At 49.7% G+C, this 7,420-nt stretch overlaps 1 protein-coding gene across 3 annotated transcripts in view; it reads left to right on the top strand.

Annotated features, from left to right (window-relative positions):
* Nucleotides 1-753: 753 nt before the first annotated feature.
* The window catches only part of LOC119089683 (protein maelstrom homolog), a 23,706-nt gene continuing 17,039 nt past the window's right edge, over nt 754-7,420 (top strand). The window contains exon 1 of one of the 3 annotated variants that reach the window (XM_037212484.1): nt 754-811. The gene's annotated coding sequence lies outside the window, so the exon portion shown is untranslated. Of the gene's footprint in view, nt 812-4,001; nt 4,042-4,296; nt 4,385-7,420 lie in introns of those variants that run through there. The other 2 variants (XM_037212485.1, XM_037212486.1) reach the window with 2 other exon arrangements.

The raw sequence follows: 7,420 nt of genomic DNA, 5'->3' as shown, positions 1-7,420 counted from the left end.
ACACGCCCACACGCCGGGCCTGAGCCCGCGCCCAAAACGACAGCGTCACTTGACGGACCGGGGAGAGAAATCATTGTGACACCAGAAAATTTGATACGAAAGTTTATGATGTCACACGTACATGTACCTCTGAACATAGAGTGAAGGAATAATATATTAATGAACAAATTATTTTTATTCTTTTTAAATGGTACTTTTATTAAATTTGCATTTGATACTATCAAAAAATGACTATTGTATAGAACGTATAATAGTGACGTCAAACACCAATCCCAAACACACGCTCGGACACGCGAAAACCACGGCTCCGTGAGTCTCCGGCTCTGAGAGGATTTAGCATTGGAGACAAGACGTATTCTCCACCAGGAAATCCGGGCTGATTACATGATGAAAATACATAAAAGGGCTCTCCAACAAAAGCGTGGAATTTGTTCTATCGATCGACAGAGCGCCGCCGCAGAATCGTGATCTGAGTATAAAGCTAAAGCAGAGTTTCTTGTTCTCCGTTGAGCAGAGCTTTAAGTGGTGCATGAATGTCACCTAAAAAACCTAAATGATCATGAATATGATCCTTTCGGTTTTTTGAGATCTACCTTTTGTTTTAGCGGGGTTTTGCCATCCAATATTTTTCCCAAATCAATAACGTCCTAAAAAGCTACACAAAAACCGATAAATAACCTACAGGAGCTCCGTCGTTGAAGACTGCTATTGCGTGCGCGCCATTTATGTAGCCTACCGACATTATTTCGGAGGACTGCGCGGCATTGAACTGCGCAAGGAGAGGTGGTGTGGAGGCTGGTTGGTGGTGTAGGTAAAGGCAATATAAAAATTTAGCTCATTGTCACACACTGAGCAAAGTATTGGAACCAAACATTGAATCAGACTTAATGCCAGCGAGCAGATGTAGTGATGCTTACTTGACGCGGCTGGATTGCGCTGTGAGGAGGAAATAATTCCTCTGCCCCTGCTGCATTGGCATTCGAGCTCCGATCACGCAGCAGCCTGACGTCTCAGGTGGCGTAGTTTTGTGCATAGCTTTGTGGGGTGGGTGAGCAGAGAATTCTTGCTTTTTTTACTTTGGTACCTGTACGGGCGGCGGAGGGAAGAGCTACGCTGGTTGCAGGGTTCGTGTACTATCGTACTGGGGAAATGCTGTGAGGCGTCAGCTGACATTGTGACGTCGCGGAAAATGGTTTTGCATCGATCGGGGTTCTTTTGGGCCGACTGAAGGCCGTAAGGCATTTGCTGGTGATATGATGCCACTGGTATTCGAATGGGTATATGACGTCACTGGTCGTGAGGTTTTAGGGCTCTTTCGGGTCAAATGAATGCCGTAAGGCATCACTCGACGATATGCCGTCACTGGTATTTGATTAAACATCAGGCGCAACAGGCCTCATTCCATGTTTACCTTTCGTACCCGCCTGTTGCAGGGATTTTTGTGCCGAATAAAGGTTTGACTGAATCACCTTAATGTGTGATGTCACTAATTATCACTTGTACGAGTGCACCTAGGCCCCACGGCCTCGGTGTATCATGTTCCGTGAAGTGTCATCGGATAGCGTGACGTCAGTGATATTCGACTAAATATTGGTCGCGGCAGGCCATGCTTCATTTTTACCTTTGTACCTGTCTACTGCAAGCGCTGGCATGCTGAATGAAAGTTACCAAATCGCCTGGGTGTGTGACGTCACTGGTCATGAGTTTCATCGGTGTTTTTGGGCCCACTGAAGACGACATGGTATCAGCCAAGGACATCACTGCTATACGACTGATTGCGTGCCGTCAATGGTCGTGGGTTTTCACGGGCTTTTTCGGACCGGCCGAATGCCGTAAGGCATCAGCTGACGATATGACGTCACGGATATTTGGCTGAACATCAGGCAGCAGGCCATGCTTCATCTATACCTTTCGCACCTGTCTCCTGCAAGTATTGGCGTGCTGAAGGGAGGCTCTGCCAAATGACCTGTGTATGTGCGACGTCACTAGTCATGAGTTTTTATGGATTTTTGGGGGCCAACTGAAGGCCATAAAACATAAGCTAGTAATATGACATCACTGGCATTCGACTGTGTGTGATGTCACTGGTCATGAGATTGGACGGCCTCTTTTTGGCGGACTTAAGGTCATACGGCATTAACTGACGGTGTGACGTCACTGGTGTTCGAATAAACTTCAGGCGCGACAGGCCATGCTCCACCTTTACCTTTGGTACCTGTCGATTGCAATGATCAGCATGCTGAAGGAAGGCTCTGCCGAATTACCTCAGTTTGTAACGTCACTGACCATTGATTTTATAGACTGTTTTGAACCCACTATGGGGCATACCACATCAGCTCACCATATGACGTCACTGATGTTCGACTAGACATCATGCGTAACAGGCCATGTTTTATCTGTACCTTTCGTACCCGTCTACTGCAAGCATTCGCGTGCTATATCAAGGCGGTGCTGAACCATCTGAGTGTGTGACGTCACCGGCCATGAGTTTATACAGGTGCGCTTGGGCCGCCCAATGTGACAAAGCATCATATCCCGTGAAGTATCGCGGGATGATATGACGTCACTGGTATTCCACTCAATATCAAGCGCAATGTTCCATGTAATATCTTTACCTTTCGTACCCGTCGTTTACAAGCATTGGCATGCTGAATGGAAGACTGTCGAATCTCCTGAATGTGTAACGTCACTGGTTAAGAGTTGTTATGGGCTTTTTCAACCCGCTATATGGTATAATGCATCAGCTGACGATAGGACGTCACTGGTATTTGACTTAACCTCGGCGCAACAGGCCATGTTCCATCTTTACTTGACTACTGCAAGCATTCACGTGCTATATGAAGGCTTTGGCGATTCACCTGAGTATTTACCCACGCTCAGGAGACTCGACAGAGCCTTAATTCAGCACGTCAATTCTTGCAATAGACAGGTGCGAATTGTAAAGATAGAACATGGCCTGTCGCGCCTGATGTTAAGTCGGACACCAGTCACGTCATACCGTCAGCTGATGCGTTATGCCGTATGGGGGCTTGAAATGAGCCCGTAAAAACTCTTGACCAGTGACGTTACGCACTCAGGAGACTCGACAGAGCCTTCATTCAGCACGCCAATGCTTGCAATAGACGGGTACGAAAGGTAAAGATGGAACATCTGTTGCGCATGATGTCTAGTCGAAACCCAGTGACATCATATCGTCAGCTGATGTCTTGTAGCCTATAGTGGGTTTAAAAGAGTATACAAATTAATGGTCAGTGACGTTACACACTCAGGTAATTCGGCAGAGCCTTCCTTCAGCCCGCCAATGCTTGCAGTGGACAAGTGCCAGAGGTAAAGGTGGCCTGTCGCGCCTGAAGTTTATTCGAATAACAGTGGCGTCACATCGTCAGTTAATGCCGTATGACCTTTCATCGGCCCAAAAGAGGCCGTAAAGTCTCATGACCAGTGACATCACGCGCAGTCGAATGCCATTGACGTCACATCGTTAGCTGATGCTTTATGGTCTTCAGTTGGCCGCAAAAAATCCGCCGATACTTGCAGTAGACATGTACGAAAGGTATAACTGGAGCGTGGCCTGTTGCCTGGTGTTCAGCGGAATACCAATGACGTCATATCGCCAGCTGATGCCTTACGGCATTTCGTCGGTCCTAAAGGGCCCGTGAAAACCCACTACTATTGACGTCTTACAATCAGTCGTATAGCTGTGACGCCGTTAGCTGACACTTTGTGGCCTTTAGTGGGCCTAAAAGCACCGGTTAAACTCATGACCAGTGACGTCACACACTCAGGTGGTTCGGCAGCTTTCATCCAGCACGCCAATGCCTGCGGTAGACAGGTACAAAGGTAAAAATGAAGCACGGCTGTTGCGCCCAGTATTTATTCGAATACCAGTGACGTCACCCTATCCGGTGATACGTCGCGGACCATGACACACCGTGGCCGTGGGGCCTAAGTGCACTCGTGTGAAGGGATGATTAGTGACGTCACACATTGAGGTGATTCGGTGAAACCTTTATACGACACGCAAATGCTTGCAGCAGACAGGTACGAAAAGTAAAGATGGAACGAGGCCGGTCGCGCCTGATGTTTAATCGAATACCAGTTACGACACATCGTCAGATGATGTCTTACGGCATTCAGTGGACCCAAAACAGCCTTAAAAACTCACCACCAGTAACGTCACATACCCAGCCGAATATCAGTGACATCATATCACTAGCAAAAGCCTTATGGCCTTCAGTCGGCCCAAAAGAGCCCCGATCCTGATCGATGCAAAACCATTTTCAGTAACGTCACAGTGGCAGCGGATGCTTCACAGCATTTCCCCAGTATGACAGTACTCGAAACCCTGCAGCCAGCGTAGCTCTTCCCTCCGTCGGCCGTACGGGTACAAAAGTAAAAAAATTAGTAAATTCTTTTATCCCCCAAAATGATGCAAACCATGTTCTCCCTGATCTTGACCAAGTTTTTGTTCTCAAAGTTTGAGAGGGGCTAGCATCCTATCAAACTAAATTGAGAACTGCACACTTGTTCCCAAATTAAGTACATCTAGGTCAGTTAAAGCCTGGGCAGGTGTCATATTGCCCCAAAATCTTTCCTCCAGGTGAGAAAGATTGTACCTCAGCTAGAATGTAGCTGTGCTAAATACCATGCCCCAGATGCTCCAATTTATGGTGTAGCTTGCATGACATTTCAATCATAAAGTTAGCGTTATGTGCTCTGCGGAATGGTGCAACAGATGCACAATAGCACAAATTTACTTGGGTTATTTTGTTCTCACTACAAGCTGTGATTTTAATATTTTTGTTCTCTCCCCCAACAGCCAAAACCAAAATTCAGATGCTGGTGTGGTACCCATGAATACTCATGCTAATGTTTCTTGTTAGCTGTTACCATTATATCTTAATTTGGGCTGGCCCATTGACCATTCACTTTGCTCGGGTCCAACCCGGATGCAGTGGTTTTGCCAAACTAATTTCATATGGCCTGAACAAATTGTGTTGATTATGCAGTTAGTTCTAAGTCCAGCTCATATGAAGTCTGACTAGTCTGGGAAAAGCTGCAACATAACAAATTTACAGCACAGATGTGCCATATCATTAAAAACACATGAGCTTTGTGATTTTTAGGGCAAATTCTGGTGTAACTATTGCTAGTTTTTTGTGCCACCTTAGCTTTAGTCTTCAATGGAACCTGCAATAAGTTGTTGATTATTGTGTGAAAGTAACATTTTCATGTGATCTGTGGTTGAATCCTCAATGGAATGCAAAAAAGTTGTTGATTATTGTATGAAAGTAGCATTTTCATGTGATCTTGTACTGCTGCTTTCTTCCTAACATTGGGGAAGGGAACAGATTCCTTCATGTGTATTATGCCTGCCCCCAGTGTCATTTTGTGAATGATGAGAGGGTAACTGAAGACCTAAGGCTGTTTGTCAGCAGCTGGGGCCTGTAGATTGACTGTATACATGCTGTGACAAAGCACCAGCAGGTTGACTTCATGCACAGTTGATCAAAGAGGACTGTACTCCACAAATAAAACAGTATCAGCTTGATCTGTCCCATCAACCAACATCACTCATGGCATGCATGCTGTCAGGAAGACTTCAGGTTGTTTTTTATTTTGTGTATTTGCACCAAACATTGCATGAACAATAAAGAGTGGATGTACAAAGTGATGCTGCTGCCCCCTGAGTAGAGAGGGAAGTGCTGAAAATTGTGTTTAGCCTGTTGTGTTTGAGTGTCACTGGTGTGAGTGTCACCGGCGGCGCCGTCACTCAGAGACCTGGCATGGGGTTGAGTGTCACTGGTGGCGCCATCGCTCAGAGACCTGGCGTGGGGTTGAGTGTCACCGGCGGCGCCGTCACTCAGAGACCTGGCGTGGGGTTGAGTGTCACAGGCGGCGCCGTCACTCAGAGACCTGGCGTGGAGTTGAGTGTCACAGGCGGCGCCGTCACTCAGAGACCTGGCATGGGGTTGAGTGTCACTGGCGGCGCCTTCGCTCAGAGACCTGGCGTGGGGTTGAGTGTCACCGGCGGCGCCGTCACTCAGAGACCTGGCGTGGGGTTGAGTGTCACCGGCGGCGCCGTCACTCAGAGACATGGCGTGGGGTTGAGTGTCACCGGCGGCGCCGTCACTCAGACATCTGGCGTGGGGTTGAGTGTCACTGGCGGCGCCGTCGCTCAGAGACCTGGTGTGGGGTTAAGTGTCACTGGCGGCGCCGTCACTCAGAGATCTGGCGTGGGGTTGAGTGTCACTGGCGGCGCCGTCACTCAAGGACTTGGTGTGGGGTTGAGTGTCACCGGCAGCGCTGTCACTCAGAGGCCTGGTGTGGGGTGGAGTGTCATCGGCGGCGCCGTCACTCAAGGACTTGGTGTGGGGTTGAGTGTCACCGGCGGCGCCGTCACTCAGAGATCTGGTGTGGGGTTGAGTGTCACCGGCGGCGCCGTCACTCAAGGACTTGGTGTGGGGTTGAGTGTCACCGGCAGCACCGTCACTCAGAGACCTGGCGTGGGGTTGAGTGTCACCGGCAGCGCCGTCACTCAGAGACCTGGCGTGGGGTTGAGCGTCACCGGCAGCGCCGTCACTCAGAAACCTGGCGTGGGGTTGAGTGTCACCGGCAGCGCCGTCACTCAGAGACCTGGTGTGGGGTTGAGTGTCACTGGCGGCGCTGTCACACAGAGACCTGGCGTGGGGTTGAGTGTCACCGGCGGCGCCGTCACTCAGAGACCTGGTTCCATCGGTCCGACGCACGGCCCGACTAGTTCTGCACCGGAATGGCTGCTGGGCCCGCCGGAAGTCAGGCCACTGGCCATGTTTGCTGACCTTGTTAAGGAGATCCGTCAGGAAGCCCGCGCCACGTCGTACCAGAATTGCTCGTTTCCGAAATCAGTGATGTGACGAGATGCTGCCGGACCAGTTGCCGGATAGAAACCTTGACGCCGCCAGCTGCACCGATCTTATCGATTGGTTAGAAGAGCTGGCAGGGACCGAGCCGCCGCCACTCTCTGCATCAGAGGGCGTCGCGGAGCTGCGGACTGCGGGTCATACACTACCTAGCGCCCAGCGCTCGCAGGCCGTAGAGCGAGGAGTGGAGCTCGCCATGCAGACGACATCTGAAGCGGTGGGGCGGGACGCACGCATGAGCGCATGTGCGTAAAAAGCCGTGTAGACATTTCATCCCATTCTTGAAGCGTTGAAACGGGGTTGGCACGCGCCCGGGTGACCGGTCGGATACCCTTCGTTCGGGGGGGGGGGATCAATTAAACCCCTGAGGTCTCAGGAACTAAGAGAGCTAGAGACACCAAATTCACAGGGTGTGTTTGCCTAAACGTGAACTCACTTAGGCCAAAGCTTGAGGCTCCTAGGTCGTGATCGTCGAGTCAGATTAGGTCAAACGGGGTCAAACTTCAGGTTTACCCCAG

The sequence above is a fragment of the Pollicipes pollicipes genome, unplaced genomic scaffold, assembly GCF_011947565.3.
Source record: "Pollicipes pollicipes isolate AB1234 unplaced genomic scaffold, Ppol_2.1 Scaffold_3087;HRSCAF=3621_pilon_pilon_pilon, whole genome shotgun sequence".
Taxonomy (NCBI): domain Eukaryota; kingdom Metazoa; phylum Arthropoda; class Thecostraca; order Pollicipedomorpha; family Pollicipedidae; genus Pollicipes; species Pollicipes pollicipes.
The sequence above is the reverse complement of the archived record's forward strand: the minus strand, read 5'-3'. Positions and strand labels throughout refer to the sequence as shown.